The following is a 20,356-nucleotide window of genomic DNA, read 5'->3' on the forward strand; positions in this document are numbered from 1 at the left end:
CTTCATATGCGTACCCTTCCATGAATAATGGCTCTTAATGTTGAAAAACAAAGTCTTCTTCTTGTTGATCTTAGTGGTGTTGCAAAAGGGGTGATGGAGTATTGACATTTAACTTTTCTGCATCACTTTGCTGAAATGATTTTGCAGCATTCTAGACAGAGATAGAATTCAACAAACTTGAGTTTACTATTTTCTCTCCCTTGTCTTCATTGTTTTTAGATTGAATTGGGCTAGTTTTACTTCTCAAAATTTTCCTAAAGAATCTCCAACTCTTCACCACTTCTCAAAATTCTCTTCTCACTTTGTTCTTTCCCCCATGAATTTTCCATATCACTAAGCACAACACCATGGGGTTGTTGGGATTTCTGCCCTTAAAGCGTATTTTTGTATGAATGATTGCTGTTAATTAAATAGAGTTAATATTTTGCACTCATATTTGTATTTAATTATACATGCCGTTTATCATGAAAATCTAGTATTATTGACGTGGTCTTGAATTAAGTATATGTATAATGATATATATACATGAGGATTTAATTCAAGATAATAATATAAAAATTATCCGTGATTGCTAAATAAAGTGGGAGTTTTATTTAATAAAGATTATGAGTATGGTCTATCTTTTGTTTAAGATTGAATAGTTTATCCAGTTAGTTAAGTGTAGCGACACAAAGAGATAAATGTACCATATACAATATAGATTGTATTGGACTGGGGCACGATGAAAGAAAGAACTTCTGATAATCTTCGTTAAAATATAGAAGTTCAACATTCATTAATCGATGGTCATTAGAGACTTGACCTCAATCCTGAAGTGAGTAATGAACTCCTATTTGTGCTTTTATGACTTTTGCTTATCATGTAAGGTTCAATATTCATACGACTGAATTCCTGATATCTTGGAGTCATAGAACTACAAGTGGCTAGGAACATACTTCACATATATGAAATCTTCTCCTTACTTAAATGAAAGTAGATTAGTTGTTTCTTTTAGTGTTGATTCAGGACTTGAACATAGAGCGCTTAATTTCTGTTGGAGAACATAAATTTCATTCTATAATTAAATTTATAGAATAATGTTCATTAGAGGATCAATGAAACTAATTGATAAAGACATAATTAAAGAGGTTAACGGACATCAAGACCTAGCTTTAATTATGAACAACTAGCAGAGGGTCATAACTCATGCAATGACTAAATCAATGGACGACTTTATAGTTATAGCTTCTAAAAATATAAGACTGTAGTTTTGAGAGTTCAACTATGAATTTCTAGTGGAATAATTCGTAGTTAATATATTAATTAATGGAACTAAGAGTTAGTGAAATTAATTAAATTATTGGAGCTTAGAATTACAGGTCCATACTGTGCCCGTACTAGCTCGATAACATAGAGATAATATTTTGGTATTAAGAGGAAATAATTTAATAAAGTATTATTTTTAATCTCACAAAATAATATTTAATGGAAAATAAAATTATATTGACAATTATGTTAAAAATTAATTTAATCATATTTAATTTTGTGGTATAATTGTATACTACACAAAATAATATGATAAAGGCCCAACAAATAGCATTTTATAAGGATAAATATCACAGCACCCAAAGCCCTGTAGTTGGCGCCAACCACAGTTCAAATGGACTGTGGCCCACACAGAGGCCCAATGTGATTGGGGCTAGGTCTTATTTTGATTGTTATATTAATAAAACATAACATCATGAGAAAGATATATGAGAAAAAAATAGAGAACTTTGTTATCTCTATATTGTGAGAAGAACACTCTCTTATGTGTTGAGATTCAAAAGTGTGTTCTTGTGTATCTTACTAAATAGCATAGACATCCACCTGTCTCATTCTCTTTGTGCGAGCCATAGTATGGAAGATGGTGGGTTAGTAGGCTAAGATGTTATTTGATCTACACGTGTTTTACATCTAAAAAAAGATATTTGTAAGTTTCCATTTTATTCAGATTCGTGCGCATGAGAAAGATCTTATTTTAGTTATAGTTTCTAGAGTGATTCGTTCTTATGCTTTAATAATTGTTATTATTGCATCGAAATATTATCCCATGCTTCTGCTGCACTGTCTATCACATGATCAAAAACCAACAATTGATACCAGAGCTATGGTTGAGATCACGTGTCATGAATCTGATCTGTGTTTATTTTGAATGTATGAACACGTTGAACACATGTTTTATGAGTGAGCTTAAGGGTTGTTATTATTTATATTATATTTTGAATATGTTGAATGTATGTGTTGAATGAGATTGATCGTTAATTATATTGTTATTTCTGAATTAGATTCAATGTACACTCGTATTATTTTGTTGGATATATGTTCTTTATAATTCTTTAAATTTATTTGTTCTAGAATTTAAAATATGTATAATTTAATGAGATGTGATTCTAATATCACCAAAGATGTATGAAACTTTCGGCTGTGTACCGTGAGTGTGATTGGCCGTATTCATCAATTGATATTGATCAATTGGTGTCGTGAGTGTATGACTGTGAATGTCACTTAAAATTTGACAATTGATTTTGTCAAAAATGATCAATTATTGAATTGATGCCATGCTATACTTTCCTAGCAAAAAGCATGTGCCGTTAAAGGACATATAAAATGCATAGTGATTAAATTGATCAATTGATAATGATCAATTTAGTTGGGAACCGTGAGTGCACAAAGCACATAATGCAAAAATTGGCACTATGATCAATTGTCGAATAAGTAAAAAACAGGTGCATATTTTGTGCAACTAAACACCATGTGTGAGTCTCATGAAGCCACGGCAAAGGAGATTTTTTATTTTAATTCTAATTAATTAAATTTAAATATACATTTTTTAATATTTAATATTAAGATATTTATGAGAAATATTTGAGTTGTTACCAATCTTTTTGTTTAAGAAACAAGAAGAGAATACTCCTTAAAAAAAATAGGAGAGTTGGTGATGGTTATCAAATTCAAATTTAAATTAATAGATTAATTTTAAAATTTGAAAATGAACTATATTAATTAAATTGTTTAATTAATTTATTTATTACCAAATAAATTGTTAAATTATAATTTTGGGAAACAAGACATTTATGTCTTAATTTAAAATTAAGAAAGTGAATTGTTTACTTTTCTTAATTTTATTATTGGGAAAATTTGTCTATTAAATTAGTTAAATAAATTGTTTATGAAACAAGATTATTATATTTCATTTCTCAATGAAAAATATTTGATTTATTGAAATCAAATATTGATTTAAGAAATCACTAATAAGATTAATAAATGATTTTCATTTAGTGAAATGGAAATTTTTGAACACCTTAATTGGAGTCAAAATTTAGTTTATAGAAACTAATTAATTATTAATTAAATATAATTTGAGTAATTATAATCCCAATAATTATAATTATAATAGTAGTTTAAGAAACTATTTATTATAAATAAAAATAATTATGAATTATTTTTTCCCAAAATTTGAAAATAGTTTTGGAAACTATTAGTTATTAATTAATAATTTATGAAATTAATATTTTAATAACAAAAGTTTATAAACTTTTGATAAAATCTTAATTTTGGAAATTAGGTCATCTCATTCAGAACCTAGGGTTAGGGTTTGAGTGAGCAATTCCCAAGGCCTACAACAAATGGCGAAACCCATGGAATTACAAGAAGCTTTGAAGCCCAAAGAATGCCTTGGTGTATTTTTGTAATTTCGTTTAACAAAGAGAACCCGGTCAATACCCTAATGTTTAATTATATGATTGGTAACATGTTGATATGATCACTTCACATATCATATAGAATAGGAATGCCCACTCATTGCATCATTAAAATGACATGCTATGTATGAATGTTAATTTTTTTTATTAACATGTCTCCTAGGATAGAAAAGTAGTATAATTCTTTTTCTATCATAAATGGGCGCAAATAATGTGAATTAGATTTAAGTAGTTAAATTGGGTAATGTCACATTAATAACATATCTAGATTACCTTAATATGTTTTAGGGTTATTTATGAGTTTAATACCTAAGAAAAAATATAGTTTAGAATTAATTAGTAATGGTCAGTAATTATTCTAAATTTGGCAATCTTAGAATTTTAAGAGTTAAAATTTGGATTTACATAAGTGATTTAGATTTAATAGTTAAACTTTGGTAATAATTACTTAGTAATTAAAATATGAGATATTTTAATAGAAAACTTTTTTATTTTTAAAATAGTAAGTGAGAGAAGGTTATAAGGCACTATAACCAACGGTCTCTACTATTGGTTGAAAAATGTTGGTTCTAGTCAGGGCCTCAAGACGACTTTGCTTTCGTCCTCCCTATCAGAAGGTGTTTTGGCTAGGATTTTAATAGGTAGATCTCTTTACGATATGGTTTTAAGTTGTATTCCATGTTTGACCTATCCTATCGACGACACTCATGAGTTAAGTCAAGAAATTTGAAATAGTAGGTTACACTAACGAAAAATATATCTACCCTAGCTGGATATATTTTTGACCAAAATAACGGTAATTTTTTATTATAAAGATATCAGATATTTTAATATAATAACAATTGAGAGCGTCTCGTTTTAACTAGCAAGTATTTGACCTATCCTATCGACGACACTCATGAGTTAAGTCAAGAAATTTGAAATAGTAGGTTACACTAACGAAAAATATATCTACCCTAGCTGGATATATTTTTGACCAAAATAACGGTAATTTTTTATTATAAAGATATTAGATATTTTAATATAATAACAATTGAGAGCGTCTCGTTTTAACTAGCAAGTATTTGACCTATCCTATCGACGACACTTACTTGTGTTGGTTATCTCATTGTTGTACTTATATGAATAGGTTTTTGTAAGCATGCATCATGTTTATTTATTTTTATTTCATTGTACGAATACTATGATTTATGGTGTATGGTTGTATTTATTATTTTTTCTTTTGTTTAATTACAGTAATACAATGACTGGAGGAAACTCTAATATATCCATTCTTGCTACCGACAAATTAATTTGTAATATTAAAAATTGAAAAAGTAACAAGAATCTATTGTCAATGACTGAGCACACAACTAAGAAGCCTAGCATTAACAAAGGCAAGAGCAAAGAAGTTGCCCACTCCAGCTACAATGGGAATTGTTCACACTATCATACAAATGGGTATTGTAAGAGGAGCTGTAAAAGGAACCTCGAGGAGTTAAAGAACAAAAAGGAAAGTCAATCTGATTTGCTGGACACTGAGGCTTGTTTAGTAAACAATAATTGTTATACTTGGATAGTTGATTCAGGAGCCACTAATCATGTTCGTTATGATTTTCAAATGCTTAGCTCTTGGAGAGATCTCCAAGAAGGGGAGTTCACACTGAGAGTGGGGAGATGGACTTTAGTTTCAGCAAGAGCAGTGGGAGAAGCAAAAATTTATTCTACTGAAAATAAATTTTTACCTCTAAAAGACATCTATTTTATTATTGATTTTAAAAGGAATTTAATTTCTGCTTCAAAATGTTTAGAATAATGCTATTCTATTTCTTTCAATAATAAATATGTTATTATTTCAAGAAATGGTTCACATGTTTGTAATAGAAATCTAGAGGAAGGTCTATATGTGATAAGAACTGAAATGTCTTCACTATTCAATACTAAAATGTTCAAATCTGAACAACCAAAGCCAAAATGACAAAAAGTACCTCAAGACGATACGTATATTTGGCACTTAAGACTAGGCCATACTAACTTAGATAGGATTCAAAGACTAGTTAAGGACGGGCCTCTAAGTGAGTTAAAGGTCGGAACTCTACCGGTTTGCGAATCTTGTTTAGAAGGAAAAATGACCAAAAGACCTTTCTCCTCTAAAGGTGTTAGAGCCAAAGAACCTTTCGAGTTAATTCACTCAGACGTTTTCGGTCCAATGAATGTACAAGCTCGAGGTGGTTATGAGTATTATGTCACCTTCATTGATGACTACTCAAGATACCGTTACGTATACCTGATGCGAAGGAAATCAGAAACTTTTGAAAAGATCAAAGAGTTCCGAGCTGAAGCTAAAAATCAGTTAGGCAAACCCTTAAAATGCTACAATCAGATCGAGGTGGGGAATACCTTAACAAGGAATTCAAAGATTTCTTGATACAACATGGAATTGTTTCACAACTGCACCAGGTACTTTACAACAAAACGGTGTTGTACAAAGGAGGAATAAGACTTTGCTGGACATGATGAGATCAATGTTCAGTTACTCATTGTTGCCCCTATCATTTTGGGGATATACTTTACAAACAACTGCATACTTCTTAAACCTAGTTCCATCTAAGTCTGTAGCTAAGACACCCTCAAAATTATGGACAGGTCGCTGTTGACCCTGATTTTGGTCAACGACATGAAGTCTAGATAACGACAGAAAAGTAATATAGAGATTGAGAAAATGATCTAATGGAAAAATAAAGAACACAGAGAATTATAGTGGTTCGACCCCAGTGATTGGTAATAACCTACGTCCACTTGACACTATTATTAGTATTGAGCTTCAAAGGTGTGATCAAAGAACTAGTGTTCCTGAGTTTCACAGACCTTAGAAGAAGAAAACAATACAACGATGGATAATAGTAATATAATTCCGAAAGAAAAAGATCGATCCCTTTCCTTGAGCTATTTCTTGCGTATTTATAGGCTCAGGAAGAGTTACATGAATTAGGAAATAATATCTATCCTTAATAAACGGATCTGCAGGTCATAATGAAGAGATATTCTCAGATATCATCACAACTGTACATCTCTTTACATAAATGACCGGAGTATACGACCAGTCTGATTGTATATAAAACTTGATCTTTCCATGTGGAAATAATCCTGGTCGATAGGCGAGCAATATCTGTGCCACGTGTTGAAAATCCTTGCCACATCATCAACATCTGTTTTTGGATAAACATTCCCCCCCCCCCCCCCCAAGTTTATTTATTGCGACCAGCAATAAGTAAACTTAGAAAACTAACTTTTCCTATGCCCCATGAAATCTGTCAGAGCCTCTCCTGCGTTCTTGAAAACTGTGACCTAATCACGTCCAATCATGCATTTTCATTTTCCAAGTAACATTTCCGACGACTGTTACACTCCCCCATGCCTTGAAAAAGGTAACTCGTGATTACCCCCTTTTCAACACATCTTAGCTTCTATAAATAATCCCCACAATCTTCTTTTAACTCTTTACACGCCATCTCTTTGCCAAGAACTCTCAAGAACACTATTTTAGAACCCAGAACTTCAAAGGTCTTCAGTCGCTTTGCTAAGGGTCATTCGCTTGCGAACCCAAAGTCATTCCTTTTCAGAATCTGCAATCTTTATCCAGGTAAATTTCTTCAACATTTAAACCCTTTGAGATGCCATGCATACTGTTTCTGCGCTTTGAATTTTTTTGTGTTCTTGGGTAGAAATTTGTGAGGATTTTGTATATACCGTTTGATGCTTGATAGGGTAGTGTAGTTTTGCTCTGTAGAAGTTAGGAATCAGTTTGATAGTCAGGATCATGGGTTTAGGGCGTAAAATCGAAGTATAAATTCGATTTTTAGGCTAGCTGAAAAACTGGGTTTTTTCCCGCCCCTTTGGAGTTGAAAAAGCTTTTTTTAGGAAAACTTTTTACTCACTTTTTGATCTGTTTTTCAAACTGATCGCATAAAAATTAGTGTTTCGGTTAGAATGCTGCTGGTCATAGATGCAAGCAACGTTATTCCAACTTTCAACATAAGCTCCCAGGCTGTGCGTCTTATCTCCTCCTTTGTCTGTTTGCAGTTTACATGCAAGACCCGTGGGGAGGAGAAAGACCCATCGACGACGATCTGCTAGATCAACTGCTTGAGGACGAAGAACAACCCTTGTCATTGATACCCGAAATTCCATTTTCTCGTACTAATACAAACACTTCCCCAGTCTTGACCCGAAACATGGCTCGTACCAAAACCAAGGCCTAGAAAAGGAAAACCTTCGACTCTTCTCATCAGCCTGCTGCTTCGGCTAATGTTCCCTCGACCAGTGGTTGAGATGAAAATGCTCCTGACCTAAACATCCAAAGACATGCCAGCCCTAGACATACCATTCTGCCAGATGTTGAGTGGTATGTAGTCTCTGAAAGTAGGGTGATGATCAGAATGATCGCCAACTACTTAAGGAAATATGGTCTCCCAGGGGTGACCCTAGTCAAACCCAACCCAGACCAAAGGGAAAATCTACCTAGAGGCGCCTTCAGCGCCTGGTCGTGGTTTCATATCGAGGCAGGGGCTACCTTGCCTCTTCACTCATTTTTTCATAGCTGGCCAACTATTTTGGAGTTGCCCCCTTTCAAATAACCCCGAATGGATATAGAATGCTTGCTGCACTCTATATTCTGTACATCCAGAAGAAATGGCCCGTGCCATCGCCTCATGAGGTCAACTACCTGTTCGACCTTAAATCTAACCCCAACCAAGAAGGCACGGGGTTCTTCCACTTCTGTCATCAGGAAACCGGGCACACCTTCCTGACTGACACAACCCACATCTCAAACGTGGGGAGGTACTACCAAGATTACTTCCTCACGGCTGACATGGTCGCGGACAACCTGGCTTTCGCACGAAGAGGTAAAACTTTCGTACCACTGGCTGACTTCTTCACTTAGTGTTTTCCTCCACAATGTCTTAAATTGTTGATGTCTTCCAGGCCCGTGGCTGCGACCAAACCCAACTCCGGACATGGAGTTGAGATCGGCACTCCTAACCAGCATGACTGACGCTGAAAAGAGTGTCAAGAATCTAGTTACAGAGGCTAACCTTAGGTTGGTTGGCCTCTGGGCCCCTCAACCGGACACGAAGGGGCCCTCGGCAGGGAGTGCTTGCGCTGAAGAGGAACCCGAGCAGCAACCTCCAGCGTCACCTCCATGGAGGAGACTTACTGGGGTCACGATCAGGGAACCTGCTGGCACTCCTCCAACAGAGAGGCCCTCGACCCCCTTGGGGAAAGGAAAGAAGAAGGCTACTGAGCCTGTCGATCTCTCTGACGATTCGTCGGATGACAATGGTATAGTTATTTCGCTTTTAGACAATTTGCCAATTCCCTATCATCTTTTTGACGGGGTCGACAATTTTAAATATGCTCCAAATTTAGGGCCAGACTTCTTCATGTCAAAGAATGAGTATAAGACTAGTAGAGTCTGTAGTGTAGCGACCCGTAATAATAGCTCGGGTATTTGACTTTGCAATCCTTTTTTGCTTCTTTTTCTGATGTAATGTACTTAGTCATTCATGCTATCTCACTGTTCGACTCTGTTTTTGCTTTTTAGACATGGACTCCACCAATGTATTTGACCTATACAGCGCGCCAGAGGCTGCCGCGACTCCTCCAAGCAAGAAGAAAACCAATAAGAGACATCCCGGGGAGAGCAGGAAAGCTCCTCAGGCGAAGAAGGCCCATAATGCAGGCCCTTCGGAGGATATACCCTTTGCCACCACGACGCCACCTTCTCCCCACAAGCACCAGACTCCATCTGCTGCGGCCGGGTTGACTCCTTCTCCTGCGGCTCCGACTGACCAACCTCAGCAGGAAGATTCTGCTTCAACCGGGAACATGATGGTTGGTCGCACCTTCAAGCTAATCAAGGATAGGATCACCAAGATCGCGAAGCATGAACGCTGCGAAGAGGCAATGGCTGCTACGGAGACGATGGAGGTTGATCCAATCCTGAACCGTGCTCTGAACGAGTTCACCAGTGTAAGTCATCTTATTTTGTGGAAACAGGTCTTCTTTAGTTTACCGTTTGTCTAACTTTTGTTATAACTGCAGGCCATGCTAACCCTTACTGCCGGCCGCATCCGCCTGGGTGCCGTCACCGAGCAGGCCAGAACTTCGGAGCAACGGCACGAGGATGAACTCAAAGCTGTTGAGGCCAGACATGCTGATCAGCTGGCGGCGGTGGCTGAGGAAAAGGCCCAACTGGCTAAGGAGTTGGAGGAGAAGCTGAAGTCTCTGGAGAAAGCCCGCGAGCAGAGGGACCAATACAAGGAGTCCAACTGTTTTAACTTCAAAGCGGCTAAATAGCTCGAGTTAGACTTAATCGCGAGCAAGCAGGAGACCACAGCTCTGGAGGGCCGGGTTGAGGAGTTGGAGAAGATCAACACCGACAACTTGGAAAGGTACAAGAATGCCACCCTGAGATGCTTCTATGATTTCTGGAAGCACAAGTAGGGTGCCAACTTCGACTATCTTCCCGAGAGTGCTAGGGATGCCAAGCTTGCTCGCTGCGCTATCCAGCTGGCTGAAGAAGAAAGATCAAGGGTCCCTGTCTCCCCCGAAATCTCACTGGCCGCTGGGATGGATGGTGCAGATAATGAAGCTGCGGGTGCTGTCGACCATAATCTTCCCCAGGATCCTCCAGCTCCTTAGTTTTTTCTCTTTCTGTTTTTTTTTCTTTTTTAACTACACGACCTACGGGTCGTGATGTAAAAAGTATATGATTTTTTGGTTTTCTGCATGGGCAGCTATTACTTTTATTTGAACAATTACATCAAAGCAGTTACTGCTTACAGTGTAAAAGGAATCGCTTTGATATTATAATATATTTGCATATTATTATAACATCTAACTGTTCGCATGACCGAACTTAGCATATCACTTTGGTTTGATTTAAAAAAATATCAAAATTTTGAAAAATACTCTAAATGCCCTAGCATGCTTTCACTTATTTTGCTCATGTGTTTACAAACCTTTTAACGGTATGCTTTGCTTACTTGTACCTGGTATGCCCCCCAAGTGACCGGGGAGCTTTAGGTCCTTGGTCACTTGCCTTGACTAGAACCTGCTTGAACATTACTGCTCGTAGCAATATGATTAGAATTATAATACAGCAAAACAACACACGTAATGAGCAAATACTTGTAATAAATACAATAGTTGGCAAGAAATGACTGGCTGAGCACAGTCCCTTTTATTCTCGTAGTAAATGGACTAAACATGTCTTTACGAGTGATCAATAAGATCTTACACGAAACTTGTAAAAAGTAAAATTTATACAAGCCAATTCTTTAAGAAGAATTATTCATTGATAATACTTGCGCAGGTGTTCTCCATTCCAATATCGAGGAACGAGATCTCCATTTAAGCGTGCAAGTTTATATGTGCCTGGGTGAAGGACTTCATCAATCTGGTAAGGCCCTTCCCAATTTGGCCCGAGTACTCCAGCAGCCTGGTTGCGGGTGTTAAGGAAAACTCTTCGGAGCACAAGGTCTCCAACATTGAATTTTCTTTCTCGCACTTTAGAGTTGAAATACTGGGCGACCTTCTGCTGGTATGCAGCTACTCAGAGCTGGGCTTGTTCATGCCTTTCAGCAATCGAGTCCAAGGATTCCATCAGTAGCTCGCTGTTAGAGTCCTGGTCGTATGTTAATCTGCGGTGCGAGGGTGGATCCAACTCAACAGGCAACATGGCTTCATACCCGTATGCTAAGGAAAATGGAGTATGACCTGTTGCTGTTCAGTGGGACGTCCTGTATGACCAAAGGACTTCAGGCAACTGTTCTGGCCATGCTCCCTTAGCTTCTTCAAGTCTTGTCTTCAGAGTATCCTTCAGCGTTTTGTTAACTGCTTCGACTTGCCCATTCGCCTGGGGATGATCGACTAAAGAAAAGCTTTTGATAATATCGTGATGTTTGCAGAAGTCCGTGAATAGATTACTGTCGAACTGGGTGCCGTTATCTGAGACTATCTTCTTTGGTAATCCATAGCAACAGATGATTTTTTTGACTACGAAGTCAAGCACTTTCTTCGTCGTTATGGTCGCGAGTGGCTCAACTTCAGCCCATTTGGTGAAGTAGTCGACGACAACCAGTGCATACTTTACACCACACTTTCCTGTAGGCAAAGATCCGATTAGATCTATTCACCAAACTATGAAAGGCCATGGGCTCTGCATCAGATTTAACTCGTTGGGAGCTGCTCGTGGGATTTTAGAAAATCTCTGACACTTGTCACATCTTCGCACGAACTCCATTGAGTCTTCATTCATGGTTGGCCAGAAATATCCCTACCTTAGGATCTTTTTTGACAGGCTTTGCCCCCCAGCGTGGTCCCCACAAAAACCTTCCTGTACCTCTTTCATTAACTCTTTGGCTTTCTCCTTTGTAATACATCTGAGAAGTGGCAGTGAGTATCCCCTTCAGTACAGGATTCCATCGACCAGGATATACCTAGCAGCTTGCCGCTGAAGGGTCCTAACTTTGTTTCTGTCCGCTGGTAGCACGCCACTTGATAGATACTCTACATATGGCGCCATCCATGTATCCGTCATCTGGATGACCAGAGTGGTTTCTACTGCTTGGATGCTGGGCATGGATAGTTGCTCGACTGGCACTATGTTCAGAGTGTCAGCGTCCTTTGCACTTGCCAACTTTGCCAAAGTGTCTGCGTTGGAATTCTGATCGCAAGGTACTTGCTGGAGAGTGTATTTGTCGAACTGGGCTAACAGATCCTTTGCTTTGTTCAGATAGGCAACCATCTTTAATCCTCGCGTCTGATACTCTCCCAAGATTTGATTCACTACCAGTTGAGAATCACTATAGACGTCAAGCGCTTTTATGTTCATATCCTTGGCTAATCGTAGTCCAGCGAGCAATGCTTCATATTCAGCCTCATTGTTAGAAGCAGTGAAGTCAAATCTTATTGCATAGTGAAATTGATGCCCTTCTGGCGTTATCAATATCATTCCTGCTCCTACGTGAGATTCGTTAGATGAACCGTCTGTGAACAATTTCCACGAGGGTGCTTGGGTTTGACATTCAGGCTCGCTGGGCTCCTCAATCTTCTCGCCACCCGCGGGCTATGTGAACTCGGCAATGAAGTCAGCTAAGGCTTGTCCTTTTATCACTGCTCGCGGCAGGTAAGATATGTCAAATTGCCCAAGCTCGACTGCCCACTTTAGTAATCTTTCGGCAGCCTCTGGCTTCTGCAGGACTTGCCGAAGAGGCTGGTCGCAGCTTCCTAGAGGCCAATACTAAGCAGTAGGCTAACCTTTCGATGGGGGGATATCTCAATTTAGCTCCGATCAGCCTTTTGCTTACGTAATAGACAACCTTCTGCACACCTTCTTCTCTTACCAGAACAACACTAGCAGCGTAATCCGTGATTGCCAGGTAGATGAACAAAGTCTCTTTATCGACCGGCTTTGACAGGATGGGTGGCTGCGCCATATGAATTTTCAGTGCTTGAAAGGCCTGTTCGCACTCATCTGTCCATTCAAATTTCTTATTGCCTCTGAGTAGATTGAAAATGGGACGCACTTGTCTGTTAATTTTGAAATAAATCTACTTAGAGCAGCAATTCTCCCAGTCAGGCTTTGGACATCCTTAATCTTCACTGGAGACTTCATCTCGATTAGGGCTTTTATCTTCTCGAGATTAGCTTCAATTCCTCTTGAGTTAACTATGAATCCCAAGAACTTCCCTGATCCAACTCCGAAGGAGCATTTAAGAGGATTTAGCTTCATCCTATATTTATTCAAGGTGTTGAAGCATTCCTGCAAATCCCTTACATGCCCTTCTACTTTCTTTGACTTAACCAGCATGTCGTCGACGTAAACCTCCATGTTTGCACCGATCAGCTCCTTAAACTTGTGGTTGACGAGTCTCTGGTAAGTCGCACCAGCGTTTTTCAAACCAAAGGGCATCACTTTGTAACAGTAGAGCCCTGTATCAATTCGAAAGCTAGTGTGATCCTCATCAGGGGGATGCATACTGATTTGATTATACCCATAGTATGCATCCATGAATGAGAGGATCTTGTGTCCTGCAGTGGCATCAACCAGCTGGTCGATCCTCGGGAGTGGGAAACAGTCTTTGGGGCAGAATTTATTGAGGTTTGTAAAATCCATGCACATACGCCACTTGCCATTCGACTTGGGCACGACTATGGGATTAGAGATCCATGATGGATAAAACACCACCCTGATGAACCCATTCTCCTTCTCCTTCAGCTTCTCGACTTCCTCTTTCAAGGCCTTTGATCTGTCTTTGTCGAGCAGCCTTCTTTTTTGTTGCACTGGTGGAAAGCTTTTGTCAATGTTCAGGACATGGCTGATGATTGTAGGATCTATCCTGACCATGTCTTTATGCGACCAGGCAAAGACATCCTGGTTCCTTCTTAAGAACTCCACCAACACTACAACAATATTTAGTATATATTACATTAAAGAATAGCATATATTTAGAAGTGCTATTATTGGTGTGGGATTAAAAACACACGGAAGACATATTTTGGCGCCATATGAATAAAACTCAGGCGCCAAAATGAATTTTTTTTTTTAGTCTCATCTGCCAAATTCCCTAAATCTAAGTTACCCGAAAGATTTCTCTTAGCCTCCATCTCTCACTCTTGTCTCGTCTCTCCGCCCTCTCCGCCTCACAAAGTCTTACTCTCGTCTCGTCTCTCCGCCCTCTCCACCTCACGAAGTCTCTCTCTCGTCTCTTCTCTCCACCTCACGAAGTCTTCTCAACTCATCTTTGCCTCACGAAGTCAACTTTCGGCCAGCCATCTGCCTTGGTGGTGCCAAGCGATTCAGACTAACGATTCGTAGAAAAAGTTGAAAATTGGTGTCATTTTGTCGGGAGGCCAGGCACCTGGAGGGCACAATGTCATTTATGGAATTTTTGGTGAGAATTTTTTGTTATCATAATTCGTTTTCTTGCAGTTAATAGTGTCCAGTATGGTTGAGTTCATTCATTATGTGCTTCCTGGTAGATTACTTGCAGGAGCGTGCTAAAGGCAGCGTATTGTACGGTTTCAGGGGAGGTCCAGCTGGAATCATGAAGGGCAAGTATGTGGAACTTACACCAGAATATATTTACCCGTACAGAAACTAGGTGAGAGTTTGGACTATGGTTTGGTTTTGTCATTTATGCAGTGGAGGTCCATGATCATGTGTAAAGATAGCTGCTTCTGAGTGTTCTAATTTGCTCAGAAGATATAGCGCATCCATTCTATTCTAGTGATTTATACAAAATTCATACATGCGGCTGCTGGCATTTTAACCAAGATATTGTATTTGATTGGAGAAAGTTTTCTTTTATCAGGGTGGTTTTGATATGATATGTAGTGGAAGAGATAAGATTGAAACTCCAGAGCAGGTGACTTTTTTTTCTTTCTTCACAGTTTCATGTTAAGTTTTATTGACACATTAAGTTCATAATAAATTGTTTAAATGGATTTTCCTTTTAGTTTCAACAAGCTGCAGATACTGCCGCGAAGCTTGATTTGGATGGACTTCTTGTTATTGGTGGGGATGACTCGAACAGAAATGCCTGCCTCCTTGCTGAGAATTTCAGGTATATAACTAATTTTTTTCTTTCTAGAAAAATCTTGCTTGGCAGATGGAACTGTTGCCTGTATTTGTCTTCATATGTCATTCATGTAATCCATGGATCCATCTATTTTTTAGGTGCTTGTATCAGTGTATGGGACCCATCCAAATAGAATTTAGGGATTCTTTATCTAACAGTTCGACAGGGTTACAGGAGTCTTGCCTTTAACACTGTTTCGTTGGTTTGTTTAACACAGTTTGGTTTTTTTTTCTTTTGTTCAACCGGGGGAAAGAATTTGAAAACTCAGGTGATTGGGTGTCCAAAAACCATTGATGGTGACTTGAAATGCAAAGAAGTCCCAATAAGTTTTGGGTTTGATACTGCTTGCAAGGTGGTTGCAACTAAAAGAAATTTTTTATTACTTGAACCCTTAAATTTCTTTGTGGTCCTTTCCATATATCGTGTGGGAAATTTTGGAGCAGAAATCTTTATTTTTTAGCAGATACGAACTTGAACCCCACTAGCTTGAAAATTTTATCCATGTACCTGATGATAATTTTTTTTGTTGAAGCATTTTTTTTTTCACTGCCACTGGGTTATATTTATATTCCTAGAATCATCTTATTTACTTGCTAATTAATTATGGTCATGAACTTATGAATTTACTTTAAGCATCAACCTTTACATGTTAAGAGAAGGAACTTCTCATAGAAAATTGTTTGCAGATCAGTTGGTTAATTGTTGTGTGGGCCATCAACTATAACTAGCAAGAAAGTTTGGTGATGCTGTGTTTGATGAAATAAAGTATATTATTCAATGTACCTTGTCCTGCTTAAAAAACTAATTAGGTGTTAAAGTTATTATTCTAACAGGTTTATTTCCTGAGAAATTAAAAAAAAAAATACTTCATTGGATCATGTATATAATATTGACTTGATTAGCCTAAGTCTGGTTCTGCCTGATTTTCCTTGGCATGAATAGCGTGACACTTTCTATGATATGCAACTAACAAATACACTGAAGGAAACTAATAATAATGTGATGCACTTCATTTTATCCAGATATATGCAGAAATGATTGGAAATGTCATGATAGATGCCAGATCAACTGGAAAATATTATCACTGTAAATATGCTGGTTGAAAGTCATGGAACATGTAGTGATTTAGCTTTTAGATTACATTTTAACCCATCTTATCTTTTGATTTGCACTCTACTATGCTTAACAAAATTTAATTGTCAACTACAGCTGTGCGGCTCATGGGGCGTGCAGCTTCACACATAACACTTGCATGTGCTTTGCAAACTCATCCAAACATTACAATTATTGGAGAAGAGGTACCTTTGAATGACTTGTCTTGCCTTGTATAGCTGCTCGATTAAAATTTATACAAATGCAGTTGCACATAGATGTTCTGGTATGTAGACAAGGTACAGTGTCTTGATATGGAACACAATTTGAAAAGTTAATTTTGTTTAGTCGGTTCTATTTTTAGAATTAGTATCGTTATGTTAAAGGTGTGTCCACATTGGGTTCGAACTATTAGTATTGACAGTATGCATTACTAAGTTACTTTCAAGGTATTCATTATGTAATTTTTTTTAATGATGACTCCTAATTAAAGGTCGAATGATGTTGATAGTTTATTAATTGGTATGTAATTTTGCTTTCATTTTAGTGGCTTCATTGGATTTCAAATTGGAGGGAACTTTATTTGCAACAGTTTGCAAGAGGTATGTTTTCTTTTATTTTTGTTAAAATACTTTGCAAATGTTAGAGGAGTTTGAATATCTTAGATATTCATCCATAGTGAAGTAGGTTCTGAGATTATTATTATTGTGTGCTGCGGTGATAACGGAAGGTTGAGAACTTGTGTGTATTAGTGAAGTAGGTTCTGAGAAATTTGTGTGCTGCGGCGAGATAAGGAAGAAAACTTGTGTGTTGATTGAATATTTTAAATTGATCATGATTGATGGTTGGTTAATAAATATGGCTGGAATGTTTTCTGATTTTCTGTTAGTTATTTGATGTATATCTAATAAACTTCAAAAACCATAGAAATTTTAAAGTAGAATCGAAACCCATGTGGGGAAATATATTAGAATAATTATAGAAATAGCTTCTTGCAATTCAAAAACTTGGGTAATAAAATGTAAAACATTTTTTAGTGCAAGGCCAGTACATAAATTTTTTTAGTTTGAATATATACATCAAAAACCAAATACAAAAGAAAGAGTAACATCCCATTAACAAAAGTACTATTTATGAGAAAATTCTCTGGATATTTTCCTGTTTAAAATTTATATATTAAGTGCAAGTCTTGTAGAATACCAAAAAAAGTAGTTCTAGCATATGAAAAACAAATGCATACATTGAAAATAAAGAAAAGAACTAAAGAAGTTAACATGTTCCTTTTTTTTTTTTTTATGGAAAGTAAAGAAAAGAACTAAAGAAATTAACATGTTCCTTTTACTTAATTATTTTAAGTCATAACGGTACTTAATAACGCTATGGTAACTATATATAGTTTTAAAAAACCAATGTAGTCTAGTACAGACAGATTGATAATTCCATAAGAGTGGATCTTATTCGTTTGATAATATGTTTTCAAGTGGTCCAGAAGAACATAAGATAACAGTCTAGCTTCAATCATTTTGGTTGGATCATTTTCCATTTTTGACCCTTTGATTCTTCTTTCTCAATGATTGAATGCTATTCATACGTACCTACAAATTATGATTACTACAAAATAAAAAATAAATAAATATACAGCATTTGAACCTCAAAATTTGATTCAAAATATCTAGTGGATCCATCCAAAACAAATGTATATTCACAGTTCATGTCAACACTAACTATATATCTATAACTAACCATCACACAGTTTCAATTTATTGCAATTGTTATGGTTTAATTTTAGTTTTTTTTAAATTTTAAATAATTTAAATTTACTTTTAATTAATTATATTAAGACACATGTATATAATTAGTTAGAGCACAAGTGAGAGAAAGAGACAAGTTAGAGAGAGAATCCGAATAAGTCTGATTATTCTTGAAACAAGTCTTACAATGTTATTGTTAGGTCTTTACACAATCTTAACTCTGAAACTATCCTAATAATACAAAGATAAAACTCTTAATCCTAAAAACATGAAAGATTTAATGTAATATGCTTCATAAGATATAATGTAATAACCAATATTCACGAGTTCATGAGTAGGTGACAAGCCAAAAACATCAAACAGTGCAAATAAATCTTCTAAAGTATGAGGATTTGAAGCTTTATTATCCATAAAGCAGTAACTACTAGGTCCAATAGTGTTATGAAATTAAATTTTCTTATTCGTGAGATTCTCTTGGCCCTTGAAATATTTTGGCCCATGTAGAAATTACAAATTAGCTCCCATCAGTCACTCTCGAACAGACAAAGAATTAATCAAATTTCATGTTATTTTATTACTGAAACTCCTTTCCCACGCAACAATTGACTTTTTTATAAATTTTAAATTGAAAAAGGAAAATGCTACCCAAAAAGAAAACTAAAAAAAAATAAGGAAAGAAAATGGAATAATCAGCTTATGCTTGTGACATTAAAACTCTTATAATTCTTTTAAAAAAAAAATATCATACCTCAAATCTATGATATTGATCAACAGCTGTGTTTGCATTACTGAAGTCTAAAATTCTCCCTATAATACCATACAAGTAACAAACATCAACCACTATATCTTCATCTAATGCTTAGAAAAGAAATTATGCATTACTTAAAAGTTATCGAACAATTTTTTTGAAGTTCTCACCTGGTTGTTTTGTAAATGTATCCCATATACTAACTCCTTTATTTCCCTCATCAGAAGCTCCCTCAAACTACCATATTGAAATAGATATCAAATTCTTGAACTGACAATACTCTTTATATATATACATATATATATGTATATCTCATACTCCAATTGCAATATGTTTCCTAAATGAAAATACAGAGAAAAAATAACAGAAGTGTACCTGGTAAGCTGAAGAAGCAGTTCCAAAAATGAACCCATTTGGGAAATTAGCTCTGCTGAGAGATTTTATACTTCCAAATATAAATATATATTTATATCAAATATATATATATATATATATATAAATATAAATATATATAATATTTCTTTGAGATGAGGATTGGAAATGCCAGAATTATCTCAAGTTTAGCAATAAGACTAAATAAACAACTTAAATTCATTTCTGAACTCAAAATAAAGTAATTTTAAAAATAAAATCATATAGTATATTTTGGTTGATACAATTTTGTATTTACCATTACATAGACTTATCCAAATTTTGCTTTTTGTTGGTTAGAACAGGACAACTAAGTTGGTGATCATGTTGGATAAAAATTGGCTACGCTTCAATAGGTAATAAGAATTAGGGATTTAATTAGTGCTAGCTTAGTAAAATTAGTAACTTACTGTATTTGTTACTAATATATTATAAATATGAACTTGTCTTTGAATTGTCTTTGAATTGTAGAGCCTCAGATGAGTATGGAGAAATTATTGCAGAAGGTTATTTTATCTCAAGTGGCCCAAAGGATGAGGTTCACCATGTTCCTCTTGGGCCTAGTGCTATGAAAGTGGGGATAGATCTTGTGAGAAATAATGATGCATTTTTGTGGAGGCCTTCAACAATTATGTCTACTATAGAAGATGTTGTAGGTAGTATAATTGCATGGCCAGCTGATAAAGTTATAATTAGGTAATTAACTTTTTTTATGTACTCTTTTAGTTTACTATAACTTTAAGTTGAAGCATTACTTATTTAAATTTTGTTGTAGCTAAACAAATGGACTCACAACAAAGACAAGTGCACAAAGGATGATGAATTGAAGGATGGAGCAAGTGTCACGCATGGTTTACTTTTGTGTATCTTGTAATGTTTCTATTTTTCATTTTTGAAGTAAAAATTGTTCAAGATTATAAAACTTTATTATGTTATGCTTTCAAACTTAAGTTAGAACTAAGATCTCATGAAGTAGACACATTCATGGTTTGAATTAGTTATTGT

At 36.1% G+C, this 20,356-nt stretch overlaps 2 long non-coding RNA genes across 2 annotated transcripts; one reads left to right on the forward strand and one right to left on the reverse strand.

Annotated features, from left to right (window-relative positions):
* The first annotated feature begins 14,725 nt into the window (after nt 1-14,725).
* Nucleotides 14,726-16,438, forward strand: LOC133816520 (uncharacterized). The gene is made up of 4 exons (XR_009885300.1): nt 14,726-14,872; nt 15,083-15,136; nt 15,228-15,701; nt 16,372-16,438. It is a non-coding gene; the product is annotated as an uncharacterized LOC133816520 (long non-coding RNA).
* A 2,005-nt stretch (nt 16,439-18,443) lies between these two features.
* Nucleotides 18,444-19,353, reverse strand: LOC133816521 (uncharacterized). The gene is made up of 3 exons (XR_009885301.1): nt 19,316-19,353; nt 19,111-19,177; nt 18,444-18,999 (listed from the first exon to the last, which is right to left on the reverse strand). It is a non-coding gene; the product is annotated as an uncharacterized LOC133816521 (long non-coding RNA).
* Between the last annotated feature and the right edge of the window lie 1,003 nt (nt 19,354-20,356).

The sequence above is a fragment of the Humulus lupulus genome, chromosome 2 (genome assembly GCF_963169125.1).
Source record: "Humulus lupulus chromosome 2, drHumLupu1.1, whole genome shotgun sequence".
NCBI classification, from domain to species: domain Eukaryota; kingdom Viridiplantae; phylum Streptophyta; class Magnoliopsida; order Rosales; family Cannabaceae; genus Humulus; species Humulus lupulus.